The 12,730-nt window shown below is 43.1% G+C and overlaps 1 protein-coding gene across 1 annotated transcript in view; it reads left to right on the top strand.

Moving 5' to 3' along the window:
* Positions 1–2,595: 2,595 nt before the first annotated feature.
* The window catches only part of TMEM131 (transmembrane protein 131), a 92,675-nt gene continuing 82,540 nt past the window's right edge, over positions 2,596–12,730 (top strand). The window contains 1 exon segment of the mRNA XM_088521345.1: positions 2,596–2,661. The gene's annotated coding sequence lies outside the window, so the exon portion shown is untranslated.

The following is a 12,730-nucleotide window of genomic DNA, read 5'->3' as shown; positions in this document are numbered from 1 at the left end:
CTTGTTTGCCATAGCAGACCCTGTGTGGTCTTTAACCTGCCTTCTTAACTAGGCTTTCACTGTACACGTTCTTTTCTAGAAAAGAAGTCAGCTATTTTCGACTTCTTGTATTTTAAGGATCATTAAGTATTAACTTAATACTTTAAAGTATACATCTTTTCACTGAAGGTGGCCAACCAACATAAGACCAAATCTCTTCTGGTGTGCAATTCAATATTTTTTAACAATCATGCTAAAAAGGCTGATGATCCCTGCAAAATTAGGAGTATACTTGCCCATTTTCAAGTCTGCATCACATCCTTCACTAGAATTAGGTGTTTCTTCACTTCTGACCAGTTACTGAACTTTTTGGCTCACCCAATTTCTTCTCATCAACTGAAGTACATTTCCTCAAGAACCATATTCAATGTCCTGCTATAGTATATTATAGGAAATTATTCTTTGCAGTATAAGAACGCACTTTAAGGAAAAAAAAAAGTAATAGGATAGCAATAGTGCAATAGGAATGTAATACTGCAAGATCTAAATGTTGATATTTATACACACTGCCAAGCAATAATAATAAACCAATAAGAAACCAAGCAACTTGCAGAGCCTCAAACATTTATGAAGTAATATAATCCAGATTCATTCAGAAATAAATTAACAGAAGGCTTTTGCTTTATCATTTACAGACACTGAAGCATATTGTATTGTTTTTTGTTGCACAGAACTCTTGACTGAAAACAGTGGGAGTTCTGGACAAAGATGAAAGGAAGAATATGCACTGCGAGCTATTTGTTTTCTACACATCTAATAATATCTTCTGAGAAAGACATTCTGGATACAGAACATTTTAAAACTGCCCTTATTTTTATAAGATATGTTTAAGATACATTCCATAATGTTAAGACTCACAATTGTTCTCTCATTTATTTACTTCATAGTCTTTCTTTTTCTTTAATAATACATTGTTGGCATTTCCATTTTTACTCTGAGGTGGATTTTGCCATCCTTACATCTTAGTTTCATTAGTGTTCCCATTCGCTGTAATTGATAGGATGCTCTGCAGCAGGAACTAGAACAAGAAAGTCAGGCTACTCAGTTGTGCAACACTGGACTTAAAATACAAGAAGTCGAAAATAGCTGACTTCTTTTCTAGAAAATAATGCGTACAGTGAAAGCCTAGTTAAGAAGGTAGGTTAAAGACCACACAGTGGCAAACAAGAAGTTGCGGCTCCTGTTTGTTTTTCCAACTCTTTCCTTGGATTTGGTTGTGCCCCTCGGTGCACATACCTATCCTGCACAGAAGTCAACATGTGGGCTTCTGCTCGCAGGCTTTACGCACACTGCGGTCTGGGAAAGTTTTAAATGCTCTGAAGTCATCTGCTCAGGCACATCCTTCCTCAAGGCAGCAGTGGAAACACTGTGCAGGTCAAGAGACAAGGGTTTAACACTAAAGCCTTGATGTTTTGCGCAATGTGTCTCCTGGAAATGAGCACTGCTGCTGGGGAGGGCTTTGACCCAATTTTCCATTTTCCCCTTGGAAATAAACCCATATGGCGCACTTGCCCTAATGCAGCAGCACAATAACCTAGAGGACCTCTGGGTATCTTTGGGATGCTCTGGACAGCGCGTATGAGGCCCACATAAGAGTCACAGTAGATGTTCCTCACCGGTGCCACTGCAGCCACGCCGGGGCCACTTTTCCCCATGAGGCTCCGCGCCTGTCCTGCTCCACGAACCTAATGTGCCACTGGGGTGCTCACAAAGTTAAGGCTCAGCGTTTCGGCAACGATCTGGCAACCAAGGGAATGATTAGAGGATGCTGCGTGACACTTTTTAACTCTTAAAACATAAAAATAGTGTGTATGCGGGATCAAAACTCTTTCCAGTCCTCCCACAGCTGGGAGAGGGAAGGGCCAACGACACAAAAGCCGAGGGGAAACGTCCCTCCTGGAAAGCTGTCCCCGTCCCCGCGGCAGCGGCCCAACGGCTGCCAGGGACCCCGGGCAGCCCGCCCGCCGCGGCCAGCGAGCGGCGTGTCACCCGCGCCGCCATCTTGAAAGAGGGCAAGGGAAACAAAGAGAGCAACGCCAAGCCTGGAAAGGAAGGGGGGGAGAACAGAGAAGTAACGCGAGGGGCGAGATGACCCCGCCGCCAATAGCTGGAGCCTGCGCAAGACGCAAAGTCAGGCTATTTTAAAAGAAATAATGATAAAAAGCTGCACTGCGAACCTTCTCCCCGGTGGGGGAGGGGGGCGGCTTGCCCGTACTCAAGATGGTCGCCGCCCCTCGCCGAGGCCGGGGGCGGGGCGCCGCGCGGTCAGGTACGCGCCGCGCGCGCGCGCCCCCGCCGCCGTGACGTCCCCGCACGCGCGCGCCCGCCGCCGCCCCGCCCCTCTGGTGCCGTGAGTGCGCGAGGGCCGCGTGAGGCGCCGCCCCGCGCCGAGGTGCCCCGCGCGCGCCGGGCCGGGCCCGAGGAGGAGGCGGAGACGGCGGGGCCGCAGCGGCAGCAGCAGCAGCGGCGGCGGCGGCGGCGGCGGCGGCAGCGCGATGGCGGCGCGGCGGGAGGCGGCGGCGTCGGGAGCGGCCCGCGCGACCGGCGGGGCTGCGTGGAGCGCCGCGGCGCTGCGCCTCACGCTCGCACTGCTGCTGCACGCGGCGCAGGCCGAGAAGGAAGGTGAGAGCCGCGTTTCCCGGCCAGCCTTTACCTCCCTGCCGGGGCTCGCGGCCGTTGCGCTCGCGGGCGCGGGGCCCTTCGGTGGTGGCTGGTCGCTGGCGCTCGGGCCCGCCCGGCCGCGGCGGGGATGGAGCCGAGGCGGCGGCGAGAGCCGCTCCCTCCCTCGGCCGCGCCGGCGCCGCCGCGGCAGCTCGTGCAGCCGGAGGCCCGGCCGAGCCTTCGCGGCTAGGGGGGACGCGCGCGCCCCGGCGCCCTGGCAGCGGCCCCCGGGGTCGGCGGCGCCCGCAGCTCCTTGTCCCCGCGGCAGAAGAGCCCCGCGCCGGGGGCCCCCGCGGCGCTGCCGAGCGGGGCCTGCGGGCGGCCCCGCGGTGCAGACTCACGGCGCGGCTGGCAGCGGGGCCCAGCGGCAGGTACCGCCGTGTCGGAGCAGCGGGCTGAGCCCAGCCGCCTCCGGAGTTTATTTTCCAAGCAAGGCGCCGCGTCGCAGCGCGGTGTGTTTGAAGGGGGTGGAGATGTATCGGCTCGGATGGGGCCTGAGTGCATGAAATGAGTAAATGTAGAATAAATAGGAAGGGCAGCAGATACAGGCGCGGAGAGGAGGTAGAGGTCGTGTTTCTAGACCAGAGGTGAGGGCAGAAATGGATCCAAAGGACACATACCCAAGTAAAGGTAGACAAGTCTTTCAGTTTTTCATTGTTCCACTTGAGTAACTGTCTAGCAACTTGTTTCTACAAATCTGTTGGCATTAAGTCGATAATAAAAACAGACAGTTCTGAGTAACAATCGCTCTTGTTCATGTTGTCTTCAGAGAATTTAACACTGACCTTTAAAAACATTATCAAGACGAATCGGTGTTCTTGGAGTGATGGGAATTTGTAAGTCTGTCGGTTCAGTCTCTGGTGCCTTGTGCTGGTGCTTGAATGAAAACACTTAATAAATAGGTATTTTTAAGTCAGATTTTGATGTGTTCGTGTTTGTAATAGCTTGGAGGCTTATGTGCAATTTGTCAATGATGTCATATACCAATATGTTGGAACTGATTCATGTCCTACCGTGGCCTGGCTTTGTTGATTTATAGATAAGGTGCTGCCTTTCCTCTGCACTCTGAGCATTCCTAGACAAACAAAGGCAATTTTGGACTCACATAGTGTGGATGGATGTGATTGAAGCCCTTTGGGAAAAATGGCATGGTTTATACTGATAGCATTTCCTTTATTGATGCAGTTTATTCCTTCAAATTTCATCTTAAACACATCTCTATCATTTTCACAAAGTGGATTTGATTCCCATATGAACACAGATTTCTTTCAGTATCCTCTCACTTGTGGCACTCTTCACTCCCCCCCCCCAGTTTTCAGTTGTTTGGGTAGAGACCTAGAGTAGTACCTTTGAGCTTATGAATAAGTCTTGCTTTGACTGTTTGTGTTTTATTTTTTCTTTCGTGGTCTAGAAGAATTCCTTGCCATCTGAGGATCACAAGCTGAAAACTGTTGTCTTGGAGTCCTCCTTTGGTTGAGTGCAATGCCTGCGTATAGCCCTGAGTAAAAAGACAGTGAAGTTTTACAGCAAAACTCTTCACATAGTGGCTTCTGAGGTGCCATTGATCTTAATTACAATCTAAGTGCCATTCTGCAAGGGATAAAAGATGGGCATAGGAAGGCGGGACTGGTTTGGATGGTGTGCCTTTAGAGCAGCATAGGAGCTCCAAGTGAAATGGTAGCTAGGAAGAAAGGGGGGCATTTCTGGCCCTGTCCTGCAGCACCTTGGCTTCTACCAGATGTAGTCAAGTCAGACACAGTAAAGCATCATAACAGAAGTTCTGGGAGTAAGGATGTAGTTAGGAGTATCCTTTCCATCCCTGGTGTGGACATAGGCGCTTCACCCTAGCTGCAAGAAGGAAGCTGTACAGAGGGAATAGCGGTCTGCACAGCTCTTGTCCTCTTTCCTTAGTGCCGAGCCTCAGGTGACCGTGGTGGGACCCAGTGCAGCGTCTTCAGAAAATGCTCAGGACACTCATCTGTGTGAAAGGAGCAAATGTCTCCCAGGAAAGTGAAAAACAAGGGTGAAGGGCACTGGTTTCTTCCCACCTTGCAGGTATGTGGGGAAAAAATGCAAGGTAAATCTTACTCCATGCTGCTTTGGAGGGGCAAGCAGGAGTTGTTTATGGAGCACATACGGAGAGAAACGATTCTTGTGACTGCTTCTGGGCTCCAGTCTTATACTTCTCAGTAAAAATTTTTCCCGTTACTCTCCTCCCCACCTGCTTGGGGGTAAAAGTGATATTGGTGTGTACTGTATCTGGCTAGAGAAATAGAACTTGAAGTGTCTCATTTTGTAACAAACATGGAAGCAGAGAAAACTGTATGGAGACTGTCAAAAAAAAGCTTAAGCATTAATTTCAGATTAAACACTGATGTGTCTTCTTCCTGTCCCCCAAGCTGGGTCCTTAGAGTACCTGTATTGCTGAGGAATGAGTAAGACTGAAAGTTTTTAAATCGTTTGACTCGAAGTCAGTGAACCTGTGACGAAGGAGGTAAATAACAGGAAGAAAACTGTGTGTTCACTCTCAAAAAGCCTCTTGCCATCTAAGAGGGGCAAAAATATAATGCAAGAGTTTCCTTTGCAAATACACATGGTTTGCGGGCTGTTTGTAGGCATGTCCTTTCTTAGCATAATTGTCACGTCTGTATTCCCACGTGGATGGAGGACAACTTTCTGTTTGTTCTTGAGGAATTTTTGGACACCAGCATTCTAGGTTTCTGGGTGAAGGAAGGCGTAGTGTCAGAAGTCCCTATGGTCAGTATTACGTTTTGAAGACAAATGTCTGTCAGGAATATATTTAAGTTGAAATCAGAACATGTTTGGTTTAGATTCATCTCCTTGACCTAATGGATGTGGAAAAAATTATATAGTTATTGGCATATCTTTTTACCCCCAAAAATTGTTTCTTTTGTTCTCTTCATGCTCTGTGTATAACTTCTGAAGAATGTTCTTCATGTTGAACAACAGCAATTTTCTAAATGCTGCTGCTTTTGACTTGGGCAGCTGACTAAAGTCCGATTGAGACTGTTTCAATAGGTCCCATATCCAAGGCTTGTGCAGACAGAGCAGACTCTTCTAGGCTAGGCTCTGGCCCTCACCTGTCAAGTTGCAACATATGCTGAATCTAGGGAAAAGCTTCTTTTTAACATCCAGATGTGATAGGTTTAGTAGGTAATGATTAATATTTTTTTGGAAGTTTATCAGATTCTCTACTAACATCCTGGAAAATAAAACATTTGCTGAGCGTAAGTAGTAGCTGCAGGAATCGGGAAGAGTTGGAGGGTGGTATCATCCTTAGAACAGTGCACTGGGAAGCTGGAGATCTGGTTCTATTTTTGCCCTTCACTCTAACCTCATGCAAGTCACTCTTTATTTTTGCGTTTTGCCAAGATCTGAAGTGGCAGTCCAGGCTACTTCCTAAGAGTATCAAAAACAAACTAATGATGGGAAGGTGATGTAGGGAAAAGATTATAGGCTTAAAATAACGTTATAAAAATCTCTTCACTTTTACTGCCCCTTTCTCATATCCTACTGTCAAAACTAATGTAAAGCATGCTGCTATTAAATTTATTGCTATTGTTTTGACCCTGACATAAATCAAAACAGGATCAAAAAGAATAACTCAGTTAAACTGAAAACACTCGAACAGCTGAAGTAACACATTCAAATCTTGAACAATTTGTGTAAAATGCAGTGAGAATAAAAGTTGACTGCTCTTTTGCTGTGTTCTTGAAACTACGTATGGGAGAGTTGATTAGGTTGTACTATGTCTTTCTGCTCTCAAGAGTGATAAATATTAACCACATGCTTGGATAAAAGTACTTGTTTGCAGGATCTTTGTGCTTTGAGTTTAAATATAAGGAGAAACTATAATGCATGGGCAGGAAGTTGAGACCCTGGCGGGCTTTACGGGCAGAACGTTACTTTGCAGAAGGCTATAGGCATTTCTTTAGGCATTTCTTTTTCAGCTGTTCTCATTGTGACTAATTGCCAATACTGCTGTATTGGTTACATTTGCATGTGCTGAGATTTCAGCAGTTTGCAGTAAGCTTGGACATTTGCCAATTACCTAGCCGGCTCTGTTCTGCTTAAAACTAAGCTTAATATGATCCATCGGTGGTATCTCTTGATTTCACAAGTATAAATAATCTTTCAAACTGTAAACTTGATAAATCACCTGGGAATTTGAAAGTAAATGAATGACATTGCAGTTTGTGCATATCCAGCAGTATGAGTTCTGTGACTGAGGTACAAGCTAGAACTAGTTTGGTTTGTTCATGTTTGTGGGTTCAGCAAATGAAAGTCAATAAAGATACCTTTTTTTTTTTTTTTTTTTTTTTTTCCTCCCCTGTTATCTGCCCTCTTCTATGGAGCCTCTGACTTTTCTCAGGCTGTATAGCATGAAAGTGACTGGATATACTGTGAACTATCAACTGAGATTTCTTTATTTAAGGACAGTTTGGGGAATAATTAATGATAATTCACGGTAATAAAGTACTCAACTGGACTGCACGGGGCCTTGAGCAACCTGTTGTGCATGGATCTACTTTTGTCCAGGAGGTTCTGGCTGGGTGGCCTCTAAGGGTCTGCTCCAACCTGCGGGGTTTTGCAATTTCGAAAGGTTAACACACTGGATACTTGCTAGAGAAGCAAGTGATTCCATTTGTTCCTGTGGTTGTGCCCAAATTCTAGTTTACAGTAAAGTTACTTTAAAAGCCTTTCTGTTTTTGGAAAAATAAAATTGTTGGTGTTAAGAATCAAAAACGCTGAAATATGAAATTTTAAGATGCAAAACTGAGGTGAGATTTTTCTGCTCGGCTTACCAGATCTATCTTCTCACTAAGAGAATCATAGAGGTGCTTTTAATACCCCTCTCTCTTACTGCCTGACATGTTCTCAGATGATTAACAGCTGGACATCTCGAGTTCTCCTATAGCTGTTGAGATGACTTTGAGGGTACCTGGATGAAATTTAATAGAAGGCTGTATACAGGAAATGAAGCTGTGTACCTATGACTTTTTTTCTCTCCATGTGCTATATGAAATTACAAAATGCTGTTTGAAGTAGCTCTAGCTCAGTAATACACTGTGCTTCTGTTTTTAAAGATGAAATTATTTGACCAATGTATCAATTACATTTTCTTCATAAAATTATCTGTCTTCACAATTATAATGGGCCTTAAAGCTCTTTGAGTATTCCTTTTGGTTGGATGCCTGAACCTGCCTTGGACTTAGTTTTGGTATGTAATAGAACATGCATAGACTTTTTAAAAGGTTATTTAAACTTTAAAAAATCAAGTCTTTATTTAAAAAGTTATTTAAATCAAGAAGGGACAGATAACAATGGCATTAAACAGATTAAATCATTCTTTGAGGGAGCAGTACTAGAATAGGGGACAAAGTTATAAACAAGTATGAGAAGGATAAAAGTGCTGATAAAAATCATTTGAAAAATCTTAAGTTTCCATGGAATCTTCTATGTACCCACTGTTTTTTAACCTTTTTAAATATATAGATTTGAAGATAATAGGGGAGGGTGCAGGCAAACGGAAAAAAAATAGGTGAGAATCTCCCAAAGGCAAAGTTTTAAAACATATATTTCAGCTTTTAGAAGGTTTCAAAGCTTTCTCCTTTCCTTACACGCTGGCTCTGCTGGAAACATCTTCAGGTAGTCTCTCCCTCAGTGTGAAATTGGATGATTTCAGCATGGCTTTATGCGACTGACTTACAAAATATCTTTATATTTGTAACAGATAAGTTGCATATTGAAAATTTCTGGCTCAAATTAAATGTGATAAAGAGAGATAGAAGAGAGAATGTGAGACGGTGTGAAGAAATGGGCTATTTTTTATGGCTTTTGCTGCCATTAGGGGAGTTCTGAGTCCCCAGTTTTTTTGATGTTATAGGTTAAATTGATTTAAAAGCTGTTTATCTAAAGCTTGTAAATAATGAAATATGAAAACATCCAGCAAGACAGAAAAATACCAATTTATGATATGGAAGTTTGCATCAAAATACTGTGCAAATCGTTGCAGGTAGAATTTGTAGATAATAAAAATTGTCCAGGTAACTTGTAAGTGCAGGATATTTGGTTTTGGTTTATTCCCAGTGATGGTTCGTGTTCCTTCCTGGAGGTGGAGCTACTCAGGGCTCTATCCTGGGACATGTCCTGCTTAGTATCGTGGTTGTTGATCTGGATCTGGAGTGCACCATACTTTGGAGAGCAGTCAATGTGCTCAAGGGCAAAAAACAGATTGCAGCTGATAGGAATATCTGTAAGAGAGCAGAATTCTGGATCGCCACATAAGTCTGTGGTGAAATCAGTTCTATAGTAATTCAGATATAACTTAACCAACATCAGAGTATGCAATTATGGAAGCTAATAACGTAGGGTTTGTTTCTCCTCTTGCTTTTATTTTTCTTGGTAAATTTGTTCCAGCAGGAATATTAGTATCCCACCAGCAATATGAAGAAAAATAATAGCCTATGGTTCCCATTTTTGTCAGCTGCTGGCAATATGACAGTAAATTGGATCATGGTTGTCATGTTAATATACTAATTTAAAAGTATATTAAGATAATACTTAACAAATGATCCGTGCTCTCTTCTATCTGAGAGGTCTGCACAGGGAGTGTTGCCAAGTTTGGCTGTTTCTTTCTTCCACCAAGGGACGTGGATTGCTTGGTCATCCTGGAATCCATTTCCTTTTTAGACATTTGCTTGGTGTTCTTGACTGTCTGCAGCCACTATCTGTGGAGCCACCAACGGCAGCCTAGAGGTACCAGCAGTTACCAGCATTGAGGGAGCCCCTTGCTCTGACTGTGCTGCTGCTCAGCCCTGTCGGAGGTGACAGGGAGCCCGGAGGCTGCTCTTGCCCTCTGCACTGCTGTTGCTACGTGTGGGATGGAAGACGCGCAGAGAGGGAAAAAGCAGCACTGCGGGGTGTGGGGGTGAAAGCAGTTTTGCACATAGCTTGTTAGCTGCCTTTCCTGTGGCTTAACCAGCTCTTGATTTGCCCAAATAGCTCTGCCTTACTTTGTCTTGCAAAATGATGATGATCTTGCTTTTGGGGAAACCTGGTTACGTTTGAGGCTGACAGATCTTTTTCAACAACAGATTGGATCTTTACAGATGAAGTTACTCTTCAATTAGTAGTACTGAATATCATTATCTGGTGGAGGCAGGCTGAAATAAATTTTGAGTTCATTGGGGAAAATTTGATCAGAGTTCTAGTTCTCGATGACTTCCATGAATTCTTCCTTTGATTAAATTGAATTTCCTAGGGGAAGAGACATTAGAGGAAGGAACTCAGAAATGAGATGCAGAAATAAGGGTTGATTTAATCATGTTTTAAAAGTACCTATGTCAGAAAAAAAGAAAATCTAATGATGAAGGGACTGCTTAATCTAGCAAAGGTATGCATGTTTAAGTTGAGAACTGGTGCTAGGCCTGCCAACCTGAAAAGAAGGGATATTTCTGAGTGAAGGTGATTATCTCTTGGAGCAACTTCGTGATGTGGAGATCTCTGGTACTTGACATCTTTCAAGTAGAATTAGATGTCTCCTGAAATGGTGCTATGTGCCTTAGCCTAAGAACTTAGAATTACCTGGTGAGATTCAGTGATTTGTGTTATGCAGGGTGCCAGGCCAGATCATCACTGCAGTTTCTGAAAGAGTCTGACCAGAGGAGATTGTGTGCTTACTCTGAAGGGGTAACTGCTTCCCAGGTATTTTGAGTAGTGAACTGAATTTCTTCAGTTTAACACACTCCAGCTTTTCATTTCCAAATTCTTACTTGCTCCTTTAATTTCTTATTAATGATTTCTTTTCTTTTCAAAGACTAGGATTCTCTTATTTTCATTCCTCTCACTTTGTCTTTTATCTTTTTTAAAACTTGCTGCAGTTGTCCTGTCTCTTCTTTTTTTTTTTTTTTTTTTTTTTTTTTTTTAATCTCCTGGCTTTATCGGGCATTGCCGCCTGCTTTTTCCTCTTGGCCTGGGTTCCCACATTACAACTCATCAAGCTGTTTTGCGAAACAATTAATAGGTAATGTTAATGCCTCAGCATTATTATTAAGGCCTTTTCCAACCTTTTCTTGGTTTGTGTTTAGATTTTCAAGCTTTGCATTGTAGATGGAAAAGCTTTATCTTGCTATTCTTTTCCATGTCCTCCAGACTAAAAGCAGTTTCCTTTGAGCAGACCTTCGAGTAGCCACATGAGCACAGACAGGGTGGAGAGGCTGTGCTCCTCCTGCTTGATGAGACTTTCTTCCACTTGTCATTTAGACAACTTGCACGCGTCATTCAGCAAAAAGAAAGTACTATTCATGACCAGTGGTGTTCTACAAATGGATGCGGTTCCAGTCTGGGAAGTGATCCTGCAAAATAAGTGTTGGACAAGGGTGAGGGGGCAAAATCCTATTGCTCAATAGACTCTTGTTGCATTGTTAGTGCTGGTTGTTTTAGGTGTCACGGAGCATTTTTGTAGCAGTTTGGAGCAGGGGGTTAAAAGCAGAGCTATAACTTTTATCTGATCGCATTCCTACTGCCAGATGGGCACTATTTAAATGTTGAGATGTTTCAGTATGGCGCTGTGAGCTGCTTCATGTCCTGTTTTCTTTTTCTTGAAAATCCCATCCTCCTTTCTCCTTTCTAGAGACCCAAGAACAGTTCTTGATCTTTGTATAGTTTTACTGTGGTTGTTAATCAACCTGGATTCTCTTCTGCACTGCTCTTTGCACTGTGCGGGCACGATCCCTTTTTTGAATAAGTGAGTTTCCTAGCTCTGTTCTGCATCTAACTTCATCAGAGTGCAAGCTTGGGAGGCTGACATTAATGGTGAGAATTATTACCAGTTAATGCTTTGTTCTCTGGCAGCTGCAGAAGCTATAAACTGGCTGTCATTTCTCGTAAACTAAATATTAGTTGTTCTTGTATGCTGAAAAGATTAAAATTTCAATAGATCCAAATTCTTTGCGCAAAAATAAATTTGCAGTGTTATGTGAACAGTGAAGCTTATAGCAACAATTGAAAGTTTCTGGTCTAAAATTTGAGAACTTGAAGCCAGTAAGAAAATGGGATGAAGACTAAACGTATCCTGAAGTAGCTTTTCCCCTTTTTCACTGCAGGAAGAATTATCTAATTCAAATTAATTTTATATCCTTCTCTGCTGAGCTTGCACAGACTTAGAGGCATGAATGCTAACTTAGCATGTAAATTTACCACCATTAAAAAGACTAAAAAGCCACCATCAATTTGCATGGCCCAAAACTGGAGAGAAGAGGCTGTTCTCAGATGTTAGGTTTTCCCCCTTTTACTTCTCTCTGACTTTTTCTCTCACTTTTAATGATTTAGGAAAAGTTTCCGTCAGTGTTTAAAAAAAGTATTGTTTCTTTAATTTCAAAAGAGTATCATCCTTTTTTCCCCTTGAGATATGCTGAGAATAGTTCATCCTTTTTGTTCATCTTTCTAATTAAGTGTTCTTCTGTCCTTTCAAGATATCTTCATGAAAAAAAAATCATATACAATTTCTTGAGAAGCACTTTGGAGCAGTTAAATATTTGTGGAGGAAAAGTATTGAAAAGTTTGAAAGTGAAGCACCAACTTGATGAAGATGTTTTTAGTAAGTATTTTAAAGCATCTGCATCTTTTCAGGTAGCTTTTGATTAAGAAAGGAAGCTTTATGGGATTTAGTGCTGTCATTGGAGATTGACTGTTTTGGTAAATGACAAATAATTTATTCTCAGAAGACAGGTTAAAGTAAAAGTTGCTGTAACTGAAGTGAGTGAAAATGAAATTTCCTCTGCGGTAGGAATATAGGCTGCTATAGAAGAAGCATCTGAAAAGAATGGTATTGCAATAATTTGCAGTATTTTTTTTTCTATTAAATGGTAGAAATTCTATGCAAAGTAGTTTTTCTCTTATAAATAAATAACGAAGCAGTGTGAAAGTCTGGCAGCTCGGATGTCCCCGGGAACAATTTGGGCGCAGTGTGTCTTACAGCAGCACGTGAAGCCGCGAGTGCGTGTTC

The sequence above is a fragment of the Tinamus guttatus genome, unplaced genomic scaffold (genome assembly GCF_059628265.1).
Source record: "Tinamus guttatus ecotype Peru unplaced genomic scaffold, ASM5962826v1 Tinamus_guttatus_pri_ptg000002l, whole genome shotgun sequence".
NCBI lineage: Eukaryota > Metazoa > Chordata > Aves > Tinamiformes > Tinamidae > Tinamus > Tinamus guttatus.
This window is presented reverse-complemented; position numbering and strand designations above follow the sequence as displayed.